Source organism: Streptopelia decaocto, assembly GCF_964273445.1.
Source record: "Streptopelia decaocto genome assembly, chromosome: 6".
NCBI lineage: Eukaryota > Metazoa > Chordata > Aves > Columbiformes > Columbidae > Streptopelia > Streptopelia decaocto.
Window position 1 is genome coordinate 17,639,981 of NC_138660.1, and position 20,750 is coordinate 17,660,730.

Here is a 20,750-nt window from a genome sequence, read left to right on the forward strand (position 1 = left end):
TCCTTGTAAACATGGTGCAAACATAGGACAAAGAGATGTTCTGTGCGTCTGACCGGCATGATCTAAGACAAAAGACAGTAAGTGTGTGCACACGGGAAGCTGTGTGTGATTGCTGTGCGCATAGCTGCCTGTCTGGGAATCCATGCTGATACTTAATTAAGGGGCATGCTGCTTTGGGGATGGGCACACGTGCCTTCGGAATGTTTACAAACGAATATACTCCTTTAACAGGTATGGGCATTTACTGTGCTTTTTTGCACAAATCTCATAAGGCATTGTTGATGTAAAGGCTTTATTTTATATTTAATAGTATAGACAATGGTTATTGCCACACCATTCGTATATGTTAACAGCAACCTCACAGCTAAAACATGACCTTGGTCCGATATTTGAGACATTCACCACACTGAAACCATCCGTTTTGTGCTTTGGTTCTGTTCACCGAGCAGTTGTTTTTTGTGATGCCCAACAGCTCCTACTGGATCCTAAAGCGGATTCCAAATGGGTAGGGAAAGGCAGGAGAGGCAGTGGGGTAACAAAGGGCTGGGCTGAGCTCATGTTCCCTCGTGCTGCGGTGACACTCGAGCCAGTCAGCGCTGGCCAGGCCTCACTCGGAACCTGGAGCAGGTTTTCTCAGAGCTGGAGTAGAGGCCTGAGCCGTGTGCTCCGTGTGTGTGTGACCCTGCACCAGAGGACGTGCTGCCTCCTCCTCCTCCCTCTCTCCAAAATAAGGATTGTTTTCTCAGGGAGTTCAGAATTGCTTCTTGAGCCTGGGGGTAAAAATGCAAGACACGGTGTGTTCCTGGTACATAGGGCAGGAAAACTTGTATATTCTGGCTTCCAGTGAAGGTAATTCACTTGTGCAATCACAGCAGCAGACAGTTGCTGAGCACAGAGACATGCTCAAATATTTGAGAGTGAAACGTAGTTATAGGCTAGTATAAATGAGAAGATTTTGACTGTAAGCAATTTATTCATTGCTATTCTTTCCTGAAAGATTAGCTCCCAATGTGGAACAAATGTCCCTTTATCCAGCCTCCTCTCTCTGCTTCTGGAGAAAACAGGAAAAACAATCATTTAAGCCATTTAGTAATATTTTTGTCAGAATTGCTTTGTTCTGAAAATCAAGATGATCTGGATATGATTACCTCTGTGTAGAGATTTATGTTTTCAACATTAGGCAGAAGCTGTTCAAATAAACGTTGACTCAGGCTTCTGCACTTTCTCTATAATTTCCCACATCTTAAGTCTTTACTTTGTGCAACTGCTTCTGAAATGGGCAACTAAATCTTTATGTTCTTTTTCGTGTTTCTTTCAGTGGTTCATCTTCATCTTTCTGCTTTAATGCTACAATAGTGTGTGGGAGGATTAGTTACACTGATTTAAAAAAAAAAGTTAAAAATAAAAAATAAAGCAAGAATGAATTAATCTGAAAGCCAGACACCTTTAATAAGTAAAGTAGGGAGAATAATATATATAATTAGCAAGACTTCTGCTTACTGTGTGCTCTAATGTAATATATTAGCCATCTAATTATTCTAAAATATTATTAATTGCCTTGAAACTGTTAGCTACTGTTGTTAGCAGCCAATTAGGGTTAGTCTTAAAAGGGAGCTATTTGCTGATAATAATAACAATTTAGACAATCAGGGTACTTAGCCACATTGGCTTTCATACACTTCTTTTTGTTTATTCCTTTTCATAATCCGTAATTCATTTTCCCCACCCCTATAAATCAGAAGGGCAAAGAGGGACAAACCTACATTCTATACAAGGTATTTACATTGGTAAAAACAGAGCAAAAGACCTTTTTTCTCCTTTTTTAAATAATATAAGTGTACGAGCAGTGAGTAAAATGCACAGGGTAGTGGAAGCCCCTGTGTTTACTGCTCTGTGCTCTGTACCTGTGCTCCTCAGCGAGGGAGCGCGACTGATACCGGCACAGCCTCCAACTTCTTCCTAGAAGTAATTTTTCCATTTAACGTTCATGTTCTCAGAATAGTGAGTTACAGATATCATGTTCCTGTTCACTAAGCTCCTGTTCTGCAAGATCTATTCTCCTGTTTCTCTTTTACTTAAACTTTTACATCCATCTTCTCCATGTTATTATAAATTAACATCTAGATTATTGCATGGTAGGGGAGAAGGCTAGAAAAAGCTATTTTTTTTTTCTGTGGTGCTTACTTAGCAATTGAGAAGGGGATATACAGAGGTGACTGGAGGCTCTTTCACCTATGAAGACTGTAGATTTTTTTGTTCTTCCCTGTCATGGCTGCATGTTTACAGAACCTACAAAGAGATCAGTGGCAACTATTCCTTAAGTAGCAGAAACATGGTTTGCTCTGCCATTTTTGCCCTGGCTGGTGTGCTCGTTGTGTGCAGCAGGATGTGATGCCTCTGTCAAACAAGGACAGGATGGGTGTAGGAAATCCAGCACTGCCCCAGTCCTCCCAATTTAGCATCTATCCATTACTAATCCAGTTGAGATTTCTAGGGAACCTTTAGGAATTAGGGGATACTAAGGAGTTTCTAACATTCTTTAGGCTCTTTTCAGCACCAGGCTTTCATTTTTGATGATGGTTGCTCTCACATGCTGTGCTGTAGCTCTCAGGGTGCCTATGGCCGTGCCTACAGATTCCTAGGGAGCAAACGGGATTCAGCAAAATCCCATAAGCAGCTGGTAATTCAATGGCCCAGTCTTCTCTTTATTGAAATTAGCACAATCTGTTAAATAAGCAGAGATGCTTCCACTTACATTTATGCTGGTTGTGATCCATTCACTGTTGTCTCATTATGTTGACTAAAGTTAAAAGGAAATTTCGAATTAAAACTATTCATACCATTGCTGACTTTGATGGGAAAAAGCAATCCTAAATTCACATACAAAATTATAGACTCTAAGCTGACCATTATGATTCAGGATTACAATCTTGGGATTATAATAGTTCAATGAAAACAGTGCCAAGTCAAAGCCAAAAAGTTGAGTAAATGTTACATAAGAAAAAGGACTAGAGAACAACCCTATGAATCAGTGTTCACCCACATGTTGAACAGTGTGTGCAGTTCCAGTCCTTTCATCTCCAGTAGGATGTGGTACAACTGGGAGATGTTCACAGAAGTGCAAGGAGGGTGGAATGGCTTCCACAGCAGGAACAGGCTGCATACGCTGGGACCATTCCGTTTAGAAGGGATGTGACAGACCTACAAACTGCTGAGCAGAATAGACAAAGTGGGCAAGAATTGGCTCTTTGCTCTCTTTTCACACGCAAAAACCAGGGACCAGCAAATGAAGCTAGTAGGACCCATGTTCAAAAGAAACCAAAGGAAGTTTGGTTTCTTCATGCAACAGGCAGTAGATTTGTAGTTTGTTCCAAAGGATACGGAGGCTGATGGAAGTTTACACGGGTTCGAGGAGAGATTGCACAGCCATATGGGTGAGAAATCAGTTAAGAATTATTAAATTGCAGAAACTGCAGCCACTCAGAAAATCCCTGCAGCTAAAACCAGTTGTTATGTGGGAGAACCTGTGGGGACTGTCACACCTACATGCCCTTTTCTTGCTTTTTCCTGCTCAGCTCCTTAGAAACCGTGCTGGAGACAAGTCCTGGGCTCAGTGGACCTTTGGTGTGATCCACTGTGGCTCTCTTTATATTGTAACACCACTCTGCTCTTGTGCCTCAGGGGTGTAGGATGGATTTGGGCTGTGGGAGCGAGAAGCTTTTCTTTTTTGGATGCTGTGAAACTTATCTATTGATTAACCAACAGATGTTCACCTGGTCTTTAACTGACCAAAGCTGCCTTGCCAGATAAAGTGCAATTTTACAGTATGGTCTACAAATGAGATATCTGTGCAGCATCGGGGAAACCCGCAGCAAGCAACTATAACGGCTGACAGACCCATGAGACCCAGAGTCTTGCATATTCCAGAACAAATTTAAAAATCTATTGTAATGCCCAGGAGGAAAAGCTATCAGAAATTTTCATAGTGTTTCCTTCATTGTGAATTTATTTCTAGTAGCAGCTAGATAGATAAAATAATAGAAATCTAGCTTCTGCATAAATGATGATACAAAATAAGTTACAAAAGGCTGCAGGAAGATCAGCTCTGATTGCTCACTGGTGACTTCCTAATTTACAGCAATATACTGCAGCAGCAGCAGAGTGAACAGTTACTTTACTAGGCTTACACTTCAAAGCACAAATCTAAAAGAAGGACAGTGTGTAAACTGTACTACTAGTCCAGGAAATGTTCTGGCAGTGATGGGCGCAGCGTTGCGATTGTGGCTCAGAGAAAACAGCCCAGACATGATTCTTCTGTTTCTTTCAGTGCAGCTGTATATTAGCAGCAAATTAAAACTCATTATCGCTACCTCAGCTGCTTGGACACATGAGCTCCCTTGCTGTAGTGAGTATTTTATGATCAAAATTTGTCTCTTCTTCACCCTTTTCGAGTCCTACCCAGTTGCTCCAGGGAGAAAACATAAGAACAGACACCTCCGCTTGCTCCCAATGGTCTGGCTGGCAGAGGGGTTATCGCCATACCATTTGTATATAAGTTAACAGCAACCTCCCCAGCTCCTCTAGTTGTTCTAGACTCATAAAGTATTCTGGACTAGTTTTAGTCACGTAACTGCCCCAGTAAAAGAGGATTTTTTGATCAGATCTAATGAGTGATCTGTAAACATTGTCTTTCACGTCAATCAATTTTAAAATTTTCTAGCAGGACATTCAATTGTAATATATGTGCGAATATATATGAAACCTATATCCATATATAATAAATAATTTTATATTAATATAGAAAGGTTTCACCGTAATGTACTGATTTTGACAAACACAAAAAAGGATACAGAATTTTCACATCAGTAGATTCAAAATGCTGATGTTTTCACTTTATTCTTCTATAGGAATTGTGTTAATTTTGAAACTCATTTTGATGTTTCCTAATGTGGAAATTTTTTTTGAAGTGTTTATGCTGCAGGACATTTTGAAATTTGTGATTTTAGAATGAAAAGAAATTTCCAAATATTTCAATTTTCCCTGGAAAACAAATGCCAGAATTTCATCAGCTGCATGTGAGCCATTTTAGAGCAGGCAGATTCATACTTTTTCTAGGTTTCTCTATACAATCCCATCTCTTTTCTTGTATGTAGCATTTATATAGATATACTTATGCATGTACTTTTTTTTTTTTTTTTTTTTTTTTTTTTTTGTGGAAACAGCCTTCTTTTTATTCTAGATTTATAATTTTTTAGCTCTACCAATATCACAGCCAATTAAAACTGCCTCATTTGACCTGAAGAAAGGGGAAATGCATTTTGAATGTGTCATGGAGGAATTGTTTTTTAATTAATCCACTTAGCTTCAAAATTATTCCCAGATTGAGGAGTTAGACTAAGCAGAATGAAATCTTTTCACATCTTATTTTACTGCATGTACAGATTTTTTTTTTCTCACGTTTTAAGGAGATGAAAAATAAACAATTGTGCTTTTTCAAATCGATATTTTAGAATCCAGAATATTAATTTGTTAGTGTGAAATAACATCAAAAATATAGTTCATTCTATGCTACTATGTTCTATTCCATCATTTCATCACTTCAGAAGGTTTGGTTTTGACCAGGTAATATAAAATTTGTGTTTGTTAAATTCGACATTTTTAGTAGTTTAAAATCTCAACTTCAGAACTTTTAGTAATGGTATAAATATAAAAGTCTATGGATAGAAACAAAGAAAGGTTTATGGGAAGAGGTGCTGTCATTTATGTGGTGAGTTCATACAATCACAGAATGTCCTGAGTTGGAAGGGAACCACAGGATCATTGGGTCCAACTCCTGTCCCTGCACAGGACACCCCACAGTTCATGTGTCTGAGGGTGGTGTTCGTTCTCTTCTTGAACACTGTCAGGCTTGGGGCCATGACACCTCCCCGGGGAGCCTGTTCCAGTGTCCACCACCCTCTGGGTGAAGAACCTTTTCCTCATGTCCAGCCTAAACCTGCCCTGCACATCTTCCTGTCATTCCCTTGGGTTCTGTCATTGGTCAATAAAGAGAAAAGTTTGGTGTCGTGCACTCATGACACCCCAGTTGGAAACTCTGTCCTGAGGGAAAAGATGTCTGCCTTGATACAAAATACATTATCAGAGGGGGTGTTCTTTAAGAAGAGACAGAGCGAACTTCCATCATGTTTTGACTGTCAACGACACGTTATGAAAATTACAGACTACTGAGATGTTTCATTAAAAAGAATTCTACCACTAGAAACATTATGATTTCTTGGATAGCATAGGGTTGTTTAACTTTTAAGGGAAGAAGAGATGACTATAATCATCTGCTCTGACCCTATGAATAAAATGAGCCACAGCAATTCACAAAATTATTCAAACCACAAGCTAGAGTGCAGCTTTTGGAATAGTATCTAATCTTGAAAAGTAAAGAGTGCCTCAAAACACTAACAAAATAAAATGTCTGGACAATATTTGACACATGTTCAGAGTGTCAAGGAGAGGCTAAAAGATCTTTGAAAGGCCAAATCCATTGTTGTTGTTGTGTTGGGTTTTTTTAATGATGACTTCAGCTGGCTGTAGTTGATGCCACTAAAGTGTTACGTAAAAGCAAAACGCGAGGAACATGTTAACCACCTTCCCAAGGATTTTCCCCCTCCTGTATGGTATTACCTAAAGTAGTTGCCTTGGCCCTGACTTTTACCCCTTCTCTGAAATGTGCTCATTTCCTTTTCTTAACTCCAGGGATCCACTGGGGAATTAACCTTGGGCACTGCAGCCCAAGCTTGAAATTAAGTCATAGTGAAAGTCGAGACTCCTGCACACTTCACTACTCCGTTTAATTCAGAAGAATGGATTTATCTAACTTCATAAATACACTGTTAAGGAAACCTAAATAGCACAGAGCTCTTATGAAACTCTTAAACAAAGGTTTACAAACTTTCTCCATGGAGATATGATGCGGCTGGCACTATAATCTTATGGGAGTTTGTTTATGAAATGTCTAAAGGGGTAGACCTGTAAAAACAAATAACAAACTCCTTCCTCCCATGCCCAAATTCCCATGTGAAAAGATGCACCAGTAGTTACAGTTCATTCTTTCTTTTGATGGTATAAATACCATCTTGTCTGTTTTATTATTTCTTCCCCATAAACTTTAATTTGCATATTAGTCTGCTTTATGAAAATAAATTGAGCCTGTAGCTGCTACTATACCACCTCACAGGACAAATATCTATGCATGTTTAGAGTAACCATCTTAAATTTCTTTGCTGTGTACTTTTGACTAACAGGTAAGGATTCTTCTGGAGTTGGATCCTGTGATGATCCTTCTCCTGCCTTCCAGGCTTCTAAACTTCAATATGATACTTAGGTTATCTTCCTCTCTTTCTTTTCCTTCTCTAGTACTCGTTCTTCTAACTCAGCAACATGTGCTAGGAAACAGGGATATCATTACAGTAACAAAGTACTTTGAGAAAGACAAATTTCAAAGTAAGAAAACCCATATTCCCCAAATTACCTGTGTTCAAGGAAAACAGTGACGTATTACAGAATTAGGACTGTGGAAACCAGAAAACAATTCAGTTTATTTCCTATTCAGCTCCAGTCCACAAACACGCAGCTCAATGCAAGTCCTCAAGTGAACATTGCTTATTCTCTTTGCCTTTTACACATAGGAAAACTCAGTATTGTACCTATTCTTACATACTGAAATTAATAACATTTCTGACTAATTTCACTGGTCAGAAAGACTGATAAAATTTGTTTGTCGTCCCAGTAGATACAAATACCTTTTCAGGAATCTGCTGTCCTGTAATTAAAAAAGATTGCTGGTGTCCAGCTGCAGGTAACAAGTATAATAATAGCAAGTTACTTTCTGCAGAGCTGAGGCTACGTGACATTGTCACAGGGCACACAAAAACCTAAACCATGATGGAGTCACGTAGCTCTCTTCTGTTACCTTCCATTGCTGTTAGAGTTGTTAATCAGTGCAACTGCACTGTCCTCAGATGAGTTACTCTTGATTTGCATCAATGTGAGGGGGGTCATCTTATTTTAAGGAGTGCCAGTTCTTTTTGGAGATATCACTAATGTGCCTAATATTTCCAGTCAATGAAATCCAGATTGTGCCTGCAGCTCATCATAGCTTTTCTTTACAAATTGCATAGAACTCCTTGGTCCAGTGTGAGAGTAAATATTAACTAACTTAAAAGTCGTCATCATCCAATGCGCCCCTGTGAAGTATGTAAAGCAGAGCTCCACAGCTGGAGAAAGATTATTATTTGCTGGGATTTTCACAGATCTGATCTCCTACCTTAAAGTGCTTCCAGTGTTTGTGGGTTCCCTGCAGGGACTCCCTGATGAGCATGTTTTTATGGTTTGCAAAGCATAGGTGGTACAGGTACACATGGAATTGCCTTGTTTTCCGTGTATGGCAGTGACATGGCACAGGTGGCTAGACTGCGACAAACACACACCACTCCCCCACCCTTCCCCCCAAAAATCCACACCAAAACCCCAGACATGTCCTCTTCTTGGATATTTGTAGCATACAAAGGTGAACAGTGCAGTGTAGAAAATTATTATGCAGCTTCATCAGTTTTAACTTAGCAATTCAAATTCTCTTAAGGACTCTGTGAATTACATGAGAATGGATTTTTTTTCTTTTTTTTTTTTTTTTTTTTTAGGATATAGTAGATATCAGGCAAGTTAACCCTGATATATACTGAAATAAGTGGTTTCATGTCTTCGCAGTGTGCTTGACTTTGATTTTCATTTGCACTAAGGCAAAAGTCCTTTAAGTCACTCTTGTCCAGATGAGAATATATGTCTTTGCTTTTGAGCTTTTGTCACACAACTTCTTTTGCCTGAACCATTACAGGAGAATAAATGCTTTTTTGTAAGAATTTAGCACTTTCCACCCTTCAATTAAGAACTGACAGATCTCTCACCTACACATTTCTGAGTCACTCTGAAAGACTTGTTTTGCTTGTATTTCCAAGGATGTCAAAAGAGGGAAATGAAAGTTGTGCATATTCTACATCTATAAACATCCACACACACATATATGTAAGCCCTTCAGCCCACCTGAAGTTAAAGAGAAACTTCCTGAAGAACTGAAGCAGTGCTGTTTGCTGCCCGGTCTGGTGTGCTGTGGAAATGTTGTCCCGGGCATGACCCTGTTACGCCAACCACCATCATTCTCGTGAATCACTGCAGTCAGGTCAGTGGAGAGCTGCGTGGAGGGAGCGGTCATTCTCCTGAGTCATGCTTGAGGAATTGTGCTGCATTTTAGCAGCAGCCTTCTAGATTTGGTTGGGAATAAATGTTAGAACACACTGTGTAGATTGTCCATCCCAACACCACTGCATAGCTGAAGCTGAGTATTTAAATAAGTTGGTTATATGTGTCGTTACTTCACCCTGTGGCAAATGTTGTTATAGTGAGAGGCTGAAAGGCCTGTCATGGAGATGGAAAGATAAACCTCTGCACAGGCTGCATCCATAAAGTTGATGTACTACCTGTTTGCAAAGGCATACTGTCTTCTACTGACGCTTAAGATGGGTTAAGTCTATGTTTGAAGTGTGTTATTTGTTACCTAAAACGCTGTTCTACATGGCTTTCAACCCTGTTACCAGGCTTAAAATGATAAGTGACCTTCTTATTATCTAGTGCATTATTACAATGTTTTTATCAGTGAACAAAGCAAATGAGTTTCAAGTTAGCATCAAAGATGTGTGATTTTGAGATACCAAACAGTTTTCTCGTGGTTGGGCTGATGCAATTGCTCATGTTTAACCCATGCAAAGATTAATACAGATATAATGTGACGTCTTCTCTCTCACTTTTTGACCACTACTAAAGCACAGTACTCTGTAGCGTTATGCTGTACCCATTTGTGAACCGTACCTAATTGATTAGGCTAGTTTAACATTTTTATTCTGCACATGAAGTTCCCTCCTCAGCAATCTCTCCCTCCCAAAATGTATATTCATCATTAATTACAAAATCAATGGGAGAGATGGCCCGGACACACACAATTGATAGCTTCCCTCTTCAGATCAGCATAACCTACCAATTCATTATGTGGAGTGAATAATACAGTTGCTGCCACTGCGAAAAGGGTCAGGTCACCTGCTGTAAATTCCTTAACAAAATGTGGTGTCATGTGCCTTTTCATTCGCCGAGTGTTTACTGTGTGTTTGGAGGGATCCATCTTCTTTGTGAGCCCAGGTTTGCCTCTTATCTCTTGGCAAACCAACAATCACAAATTCAGACAAATAAATGTTTACATGTTGAAAGATGGAGAGGCTCCTCCTGAAAGCTGCAGTGGTTAAACTGAGAGCTGCACAGTGCTGAGACTGCATCTAGGAATAAGACATCAAAAAAAAAAATCTGGTTCCTTTAAACCCAATAATGCTCTTGCATGATTGGAATTTGGGCCATAGTGTGCATACTTTCCTGTGTTTTAGCATATTAAAAGAGTGAAATATCCCAGATATTTCTTTCACTCTGTACTATATTAGGATTAGAGTCTTCCATTTCTGTTTTCTCAAAGAAATAAGCTTTCAGTCACGTTTTCAAAAATAGCTTCTGTAGTCTTTCAGCAGCTACCCACTTATAACGTTACAAGCCAGGTCAATTATGAAATAGATACAACATTTCCTGTAAGAGTCAGGAATGCAGCTGACAATAAGTAAGTATTCCTTTTACAGATGGATAGAAGAATAATCCTCTTTTTATTTTTAATTACAGTCAGGGATCAGATCATCAGATATCATGGCCCATGTAGTACCTCACTCCAGGAGTGTAACTGAAGTTAATGGGACACCTGGAGGGGTAAGGAGGTAGATTAGATAACAGGAGTAACGTTGAGAATCTTCCTGTTAGTGCCAAGACAATAGAATCTTTATGCTGAATAAAACTTATACCAAACTACTTATACATAGAACAGGAATCTTTGCCTTAAATTCTAAGATATGAAAGACGACTTAGCTATTTAAGTAAGGGGAATACATGCTTACAATTCCCATAAACATTAATGGAGATTTTACTGGAGAAATAAATTTTTTATTGATAAATAAATTAGGGAGAACACCTGAAGCATAGCTAATACTGGTATTTACAACATGATTCAAGCCAGGCTATGAAAAAAGAATAATGATTGGATACTTGTCTTAATTAAATTGTAGTACAATTATCTATGCATTAGAGATCAACAGAATATACAGACAGTTACAAACATGCCTTAAACCAAAGATGTTTTTATCTAGTTTGGTATGAAGATAAATTTATTCTCTGATTTTATTAGCACTTCTGGATTGCTCCTTGAGCTAATTTTGCAATACTCCCAAAGTGATTACCATTCACAGTTTTTATTTAGACCTCAGTGAAGAAAATTACTGTAATCTCTTGCTCTTCATATGCACATTCTGAGTCAGACAGTCCTCTCCAAAAAACTTTCCAAAAGGATTCATTGGTGGAGATCCAATTGCAAAATCAAAGTCTTAGTCAACTGAAATGTTGGTGTCTTTCAGCAGAGAAAATAAGTGCAAAGGGCATGTACATATTAAATGCCTACTTCTAGTGGCACTTCCCTGTCAAATATATTTTTCTATTATTTGCTTCAGTATTATTTCTCATGTTCCAAATCATGGGATATTCCTGTGCTTGTCAGCTCCTCAGTCACCTGCAGCATTTCCTGGTTATTTTCCAGTAGTCATATTTTTATGATATTACTACAATCCTTGCCAGAACCCCTTTGCCTCACTTTAAATAATTCTTCCACAGTCTTATAGCGTGCTTTCAAACCTCAGTAGCCATCTATCATATCTTTCCCCGCTTAGCCAAACCATATACACAACTCTTTCATTACCACGACACATGGAAAAAGCAAAGACAGATGAACCAGATCTGATAATTTCTTCATGAATAAGGTTTTCTTAGCTAAACAGAGGCCCTTTTTATGTGAAGAAACCTTGCATATTGTTGGCCTGTGTAACTACATTTATGAAGTTCTCTAAAAGCATGTTATTGATTTGTCTGTGATGCAGTGTTGTTACACTTTGTCATGTAAGTATGTAGTTGGATGCCTTTATAAAATGCCAATTATTGACCCAGTCGTATAAATATTTACTCACTGTTTTAAAGCTCAAATGATTTGACCTGATTGTATAACAACCCATTCTTAAATAAAGAAAATGCCACTGTAGTATGTCCATATTTGAAATTTTTTAAAAAAGCTTAGAATTATCCCAATAAGAATTATCTAAATTGGAGTGATTTCAAATTCCGCATGTTGCATGTTTCTCTTATACCCTAATGGCTTGCATAATTTTGCTTTTAAAATATATTTTTAATTATAGTAAGAAAATAATTAAATATTTTTCAGTCCTATAACTTGTTTGCCAAGTTTCAGCCCAGAGCAAAATTTTTATGGTTGAGTTACAAACCTCTGAAAATAGGGGTTTAAAATGGAAACACTGACACCACTTTAACTATAGTGGCACTTGTAGCATGGTGTAACATACACTAGAAATAGAAAACAAGATTAGAGATGACATTCAGGACATGAGGCCTTCTCCAAGCTGTGGGAAAATAACTGTGTTCTATTTTTTTTGACAGCCTGAAAAAGGCCTCCTGGTCTAAGTGTCACCTCTAATATTATTTCCCATTCATACTGTGTATTTAATTAACCCATTTTTTAATTATTATTGACAGCAATTTGTTGCAGTTCTAAGTATCAACCCACATCCAAATTGTGGCTTCCCTAGCTAGTGTATGTCAGGGTGGTGGGGAAAGCACCAAGGAGACCCAGTACTCTGTAATACCAGAGAATCACATCCCACAGCTGGCTGGATCCTGTCGCCGGCAGCTGATGAACCAGGCAGGGGAGGGTCCCTCACGCCTGTGCCAGACCAGGGAACCATGGCATTGTGCACATATGTAAGCTGCTGCTTCTAAAGGAAAAGTTGATAATTAAATACGCTTACCTTGGAACCTCTGAGAGCAGTAACCAGGACAGTCGGTTAGTCGGGTGCAATGACTTCCACCACCACTTCTGGAGCAGGCCACAGCTTTCACCACAATTCAGCCTTGAGCCAGGATCCTGAGTACTGTTAATGGAGACCATTGCTGAACACCAAGAAATAAATTGGTAATATGTGACTCTGGGCTGGGCTGCCTTCACCACAAAGCCCTAGTGTTAGCATTGTCAGGAAGATCTCTTCATCACTGTGGGTCTCCTTTAAAGGAGGGACTTGGTATTGTCTCAGAAAGGTAGCTAAGCTTAAGAAGTAAGTTTTAGATTTCTCCATTTTGAACTCTTTTTTCCTTCATTAGCCATCTCCCACCTCAAAGCTACTTCAGTTTCCTATTCACTGCACTACACAGTCATTCACTGTATGCTTATATGGCCTTTTAATGCCTACTGAGGTGCTACAGCATTGCTTTGCTGTGATTTCACAGGACCCATTCTCAGTACGAGGTAAAACCAAGCAGTAAGCAAAGAAACTACCATTGCAGAACAAATGCAAATGTAATTCGTTCTTGTACCCACCACACTAGTATCAGCATGAGATCCATATCCTTAGGGTGATCAGACAGACAGAATACATTTATCCTGTCTATATTGCTAGAATGGTCAAGGTAGAAACTTGTAGTACATTTGAACTGCATTTTCAGTACTCATCTGATCAATTATTTTTATTGCTGCACTGTCAGTAGACAAAGATACTGGAAGCCACTGCTCATTCTCCAAGAAATGGAGGTGTTCCTGCTCTGGCAGGGGGATTGGACTAGATGATCTTTCGAGGTCCCTTCCAATCCCTAATATTCTGTGATTCTGTGAAATGTATCCTGCAAAGTCAGTAATAGTGGCAAATAGTGGTAAATTTATTGCTGAAGCAATAAAATGCTTCATTCCAGCACTGAGAAAGCTGATATACTTATTAATGTAGGGATAAACGTAACCTATTCTGTTCTGTATATGTAAGTAGGTGTATAGCATTGTGTATTTTGTTTGCATGCACAGTGTTGTCATGGCAGGTAGTCTGCAGCCAGCAATTGCCAGCTGTTAAATGTTCAAGGAAACGTGATTTGAATTGCTCTCCACACTGTGGGAGAGTGGCCAGGAAAACAGTCCACAGTTAATAGAATCAATGGATTCAGTTCCTGCAGCAAAGACATAGGAAAACTTGTTTACCTGTGTACATCTTCTGGATTTTAATTTTCAGAAAAAGAGGTGAATAATAATTATTCTCTCTTGCACAAATGATACATCTTAAAGCCTAGTCTGGCTCTCACAGAAAATCTGGAATATGAATTATAAAGTCGAGCTTTCACGTTCATTTTTCAACAAGATTTTGATCGTTATTGGCACATTATCTTACTTGACTTTGTGTTGCTTATAGATAAGGAAAATGTCATATACTTTCTTTAATTCTTAGGACATATAAACATTCTTTAAAAATGTTCTTTCCCGTGGTTACTTCTCTCACTGAATAGTATTTTTCATATAAGCAAAATGTATGATATAGTCATTTGACAAAAAGTAGCATGATGATTTGAAATGCTATTACGTACTGAAGCTGCTGTAGCAGGCTGGTAACTGCAATGTTTGTTCTCAGGCAACTGCTGGAAGATGCAACATTCTTCCAAAAGCACTTTCTTGGTCCTACAGGGCTGTGAGTGGGGGACATGAAGAATGGGTGGAACAAAAATCTTTGTTGAGGAAGGAGAAGCCTCCACTTCAGGCTATAGCTGTGCTAATTACTGCACATGGAGCCCTAAACTATTCCAGGAGACATGCTGAAACTACTTGACACTTGTGTCAGAACAGTGCATTACACCAGCCACCGTGTCCTGCTTGTGACAGCTTCCAGTCACATTTCTGGCCTGCAGGGCTAGAACAGGAGTTGCTGAGAAGAGGTTCTTTACACACAGAAGCTGCAGGGAGTTAAGCTGAAAGAGCTCTGTTACAACAGTACAATGGCATGAGCGGGTATTGATGGTAATTCCACCTGATCCAGCCCCAATGTGATCCAACATAATACTGATTTAAATGATTCCATGTGTTTGTGTGCAAAAAACAATGTAACTAAGCAGACTGTATTGCACCTTCTGTTACTCTGGCACAGCTCTGTGTACAGGTGATTCTGTCCCACCCAAACAGCTCCCTGGCCTGCTCTTTGGCAGATAGGAGCAGTGTATTTACAAAGAGAAGCTCATGGCTGGAGGGCATAGATCTGCAGCTTTCAAGATCCCTCCAGCCATGCAAGTCCTTCATCCACAAAAACTCTTGTATTCTGCCTCTAGGCACAGGTAAATGACCTTGGAAGTGCTGTGGCAGCAGATTATATGAAGTCAGCGCTAGGATTTTTTCCTTGTTTCTCTTGAAACATTTTGTGTGATGATTCTGAGCTTATGATACCACTGTTCCTCTACACTATCAGAGACAGCAGGAGATTAACCACATGCTGATAATGTGCAAGGGAAAAGGGGATGTGCAAAATTTGCCTAGGTTCAGCACTAGCTCTGATTTTCCAACACATGTAAATCTGAAACTCATTGCTGGGAAATCAAGCAAAGCAAACCAGCCTACTGGTGAAATTTGCTGAAGCATAGGTAAACCAGAGCTGTAAGCTTCACACAGCTCTAGGACCAGCTTAACCAATTCTAGCAAAACTTCATGGCTTTATGCTGCATTTATTCCTCTGAAAGTCAATGTTATCGTTTCCTGGTAGTTTATTTCCTTCTCATGTACCACAGAGACGTGACAGTGAAAGCTCAGTTTCAGTGTGCGTGCGCAGCATTTGAGTTATCTCATTGCAACAGCAGGCCCTGCTCTGCATCACGTCATTCATAGGAGGCAACAGAAGGAATGTTTCAATTCTAAATTCTGAAGATTTACAGCAACACTTTTCTGTGATAACATATTTATGCTAATCAGAAGCTATGTGAAATACTATGCTGATGTTATAGTGCTACTGCACCTAACCCAGAAACTATTCACTGTATTTCTTCCCACATTCATCTTACAACTTGGTAGGCACATTGGCTGGAGTTGTCTGAATGGATCTGCACTGGATGATGAAGTATTTTTCTTCTAGACTCACCTTGGTCGCATACTCTCCTTGATGAACTTTTTCCTTTAAGTCACCATGGGAAGCAGCAGGAACCCTCCTGCAAGACATGAGGTTTCATGTGAGCATGAGGATTCACAGTACATCTACACAGATAACTCTGTCCTTCTGTTGTTCCCTTGTGGTCCCTTTGGATCAGGCTTTAACACTGACCATCAGCTAACTAACTTCTAGGTGCCCTGACTCATGCTGAAGCTCCTGAGTGGTTGGAGTTGGCTCCTCACTACTTTACCTCTCTGTTATTTTGTCTCCCTAGACATTCTCCGCTCCACTCTGAAACGGGTATCTGAATCACCATTTCCCAGTGTACCAAATAAGTTGGAAATACTTCTTTATCTGGTTCAGTGACTCTTTTGCTGTTCAGACCAGGCTGAAATGTTCTAGCAGAATGAGAACATGTCTCTCAGCCAGTTTCCAGGTGCTCGGAGCACTCGGTGAGGAAGTTCTTGCTCTGAGAAGAATCTGCTGATTATTCTGAAATCCTCTCCCACCGCATCAGATGGGCCACTCCATGAGAAAGTTCACATCTGAGAAGTCCCTGAGGAAAGAACCAAAGAGGTACTTAAGCCTTGCCTCATTATGGGCATCTTATTTCTTAGCTGTTCCCTTTGGTACCCTTTTCTAGAAATCTAATTCTCTGCACAGGTTCTTGGAGAAAACTTTCTTTAGCAAAGATATCTAACACACCAGATTCTGTGATGATGACCCTAGATATGTTTTTGCTAATGTTGCTGATAAACTTTCTTCTGTCTGTGCTGCTCATTGCAAAAGGGAGGGGTTTTCTCTTTGGTTTTAAGAAAATGCCTCTCTGAGTTGCAAGTTAAACTATTAAAAAGTAAAACTAAAATAAAGCTTGACATATTGTGTCTGACAAAAATCCTTAAGTACAGGATGATATTGCAATACTTTGATCAGAAACAGGTTATAAATTCTTACAGTGAAACTGCTATTATATGGACAGACTATTGCCTAAAAAAGACCCTGTTACTTATGGCTACTGGGAAATGCCAAAATCTGCAGTCTGGTCTTAGTTTCCCTTTGAACATTTCTTAGGGACAATCTGTAAAATTGATTAATATTAATGCTATTATTATACTTAATAAATTACACTGTAATGAAGGTTACTTGGCATAACTTTAAAATTATTGCAGAAGGCTCAACATTTGGTGTCTTAATAAGGATATATTTTCACAGTAACAATTAACAGTTTTGTGGTTTCTGCTGTAGTAACTGCTACAGTGGTAAGGGTCATCCTGCCATGTTTTTCCACACAGAAGGTAGCCTAGGTTGGGGTCAGTCTTGGGGTGTTGGCTGAATGACAAGAGGACAAGCAGTGTGACAGTCTCCATGCCAATGTGCCTGCAGGAATTTGCACAGGGGAAAGAGGGCACTGGTGAGAGTTGCAGAATAAATCAAAGTGTGAAAGCAACTGCAGTCAAATGTCACACTCAAGCAGTCAGTAACTTGGCATGCTGTTTGGAAATAGGTTGGGTTACCTGTCAATGTGGCATTTTCTTTCTGTTCCTAGAGAAATATTTTATCTGAGGATAAAACCTAAGAAGCACAAATGGTTGTTAGACAGACTTGATCTTCTAAGCCCTTATTGTAGCAAATCATACCATTGACCTAAATGGGACCACTCCTATGAAAAAGATCTTAGTTATATTCTCTAATTCTTTTATTATTGAAGTGATTTATTAGGTACAGTTTTGTCACTTTGTGTGTGTGTATATCTATGCACCTTAACAAAATAACATCATTTGTGCAAACTCCATCATAGCCTAACAGTCACTGGGATCAAAGTCATTGTGTAAGACTGTAAGATATCAGTTCTCACTTGGAAACTTTATCTCTGAACTTCCTAAGCAAAGATATATAGACTCTGATTTGACTTTGCTATTTTCTTTGCTTGGGAACCACCAGCCTGGAGTCCTACACCTGTCTAAGGTCAAAAGCTTCCCCTTGGTTTTTACGTAGGCATAGAAGACTTGTAGCTGTGGACCAAGAAGAGTTTAAACTGTGAAGAGTAAAACAAGGACAATGGGTTAAAATTTAGAATCAAGCCTTATTTGATTTTTCCTATTCCAAATTAGTTTATGTATTATAATGTAAATCTCTTAGCATTTCCTGAAATACTGATTTTTTGAGTGTAAATAATTTCTACAGCTGCTCCTTCTGTTGTCAGGCAAGCCTCTGTGCTCTGGGGAACGTTCAGGAGCAGACAGCTGCACAGTTCATGTTTGTTATTCCCCTTACCCCGTGTGCTGTCTTAGGAAACAGTCCTGCTGGCTTCAGGAACATAGAAATCCAAATAAAAGTCAGTTGCCTTCAGATGGAAATCTTGCAGCCAACAAGTTGACTCAGTCTTTATAATGTACCTTGCTATGTCACTACACGGTTTTGGGAAGGCAGCTAGGAGTAACTTTGTTAAAAATCACCTCCCTTCTCCTCACTTCTTTTTGTCCCTTTTACTGCTAATTTAGAACTAAAGCCAAACTCTTGGGAGTCCATTTTATCTAAGCAAGGATTAAGACAAAATATTGAATCCCTGCCCTCCTTCAGTTTTGAGGAAAAAAAGTAGAATTCTTTTATTTCTTTGCAGTTCAGCTCTGAGCCTGAACTTTCCTCAGATTTGAGTGTTCGTTGTGTTCTGGACCATTAGTTAGACCTTCTCATTTACAGTCTAGTAAACAATTTTTATTCTTGGGATACCTTTTCCCCAGGAAAACCTGCAATGTTGGAATTGAAGCTATGCCCCACTTTGGGGGTTTGAGGCCCTGGGACACAGGCTCCCCTTTAATGCTTCACTTCTGCTGCCGTAAGTGGACCAGGCAGCAGCAAACTGGTTACGCTGAAATATCCCAGGATTTTTGAAAACTAGATTCCCTCTAATTAAAAACACATTATGAATTCTCTGAAAAGAAAAAAAAACATCATAGCATTGCTGATTTTTATTATAGCTGTCACTGTCACACCATGGATTCAGCTAGCTCAGCCATTTGTTATGAATAACATTTATTTTGAATTTTGGCATTTTTAATTGAGTAACTATGAGTATTTTGTAATTATTTTACCAGAGGTGGATTGCAGTGAAGCTGTCTGCAATGCTTCTAGCCCATATTTTCTTTAAAAACAGAACCAACGTGCTGACCTGCAAATATTTTGCTTACTTTGATACTATTTACTCCAGCATTCTCCTCTGTTAGGAACATAGTTCTTCATTAAAGGCTGAAAAGAACATTGCTGTTAGTCCTAGGTTCTCAAATACAAAAGCCATGAGGAAAAAAGTTGGAACCATTTTCACAAATAACATACGAGCCCAGAGCTCTTCTTAAAAAACAATGTAAGGAGACTTCATGTGTCTGTCCATGTAGAAAACAGACTAATTTTTTTTCCTACGAAAACATCTTTGTGTCTGATATAACAGAGCATTCATCACTGCCCTTTATCTAAAGAAGCCCACCCACAGAAATTGTTCAGAGCCAATTTTCTGGAGTTCTATCTGAATCTCAGTGTCTGTGTAACTCAGTAACTCATCTGCTGATGGAGAGGTACATAGGTCAAAGTGGACAGGCCTAAAACCATAAATTTTAATACAGCAGTGATAATGAAGCACAGTGCAAGCTAATTCTGACATTTGTTTCTGAATTTTTAATTTAATTCAGTCATAAATGAGCTTGGTAAAAGTATTAATTTGAAGTAGTTTTTTATTTCTCATCTGCTGGCTGAAGCTTGCAAACAATAGGGTAAAGGTCTTGCTATACTGCTCCAAATAAGTAAACAATCTTTTCTGCCAAGAAGACTGCAGTGTAAACACAGTGTCAGGGAATGATTTTTGACTAATTCATCCTGCATATGGATACTTGAAAACTACAGATGCCACACAATGATCTCTCTACAAATATTTCCCAAAGGAAAGGAGAACTTTAATTTCACCTAGTTTGTAATAAATAATTCCCATGGACTGCTGTTAGCCCACATTAGAGAAACACTGTTGAGCCCATGAGGGCCCATGTGAACCCATGTGAGGGCAAGGCAAGCTTAGAAGAGGGCATGAAGAGGCCATGGGAGGGAATGAAAGCCTCAGTCTATCAGAAAGCAGCTGAAAGAGCTTCCCTAAATACACTTCTTGTTCTTTGATGAGGCTGCAAGGTTATCTGCACTATGGCCAGGTAAGTCAGACTTAATTGTCCATTCAGAGCTAAGAAGGAGCTAAAGGGGATCTGGATTGAATCTTGGATTGTTGACTTAAAAGCAAAGTTGTTTACTTCCCTTCTTTTCCCTCCCTGTGCCTCACATGGTGGCACACCAATAGGAGCAGCATGGCACACGGGTCCCCGTTCTGTCTCTCTAACAGTGAGTAATAACTTCTCTGATGCTCATGCTTGCCTGATTCTTTTCCTTTCACTCCAGATCACCCTCCTGTGCTGTTGTCATTACCCATGTTTCTCCAGATGGACAGATAAGTCATCTCTTCCTTACCACATTTTCACAGGAACCATTCCCCGTCCTGACATACTGCTGTCATTTTTGGACACCACTGTCTCCTCAGTTCCCCTAATTACTCCATAACTCTTTCCCTGCCTTTCCTTTTCTCTTCCCCCT

General features: G+C 39.3%; 1 long non-coding RNA gene across 2 annotated transcripts in view; it reads left to right on the forward strand.

Annotated features, from left to right (window-relative positions):
• The window catches only part of LOC309441290, a 38,728-nt gene that overhangs the window by 8,858 nt on the left and 9,120 nt on the right, over positions 1–20,750 (forward strand). The window contains exon 1 of one of the 2 annotated variants that reach the window (XR_014184357.1): positions 20,380–20,501. The exons of the other annotated variant lie outside the window; for it this stretch is intronic. This is a non-coding gene — a long non-coding RNA (uncharacterized lncRNA). Of the gene's footprint in view, positions 1–20,379; positions 20,502–20,750 lie in introns of those variants that run through there. 2 annotated transcript variants of the gene reach the window in all.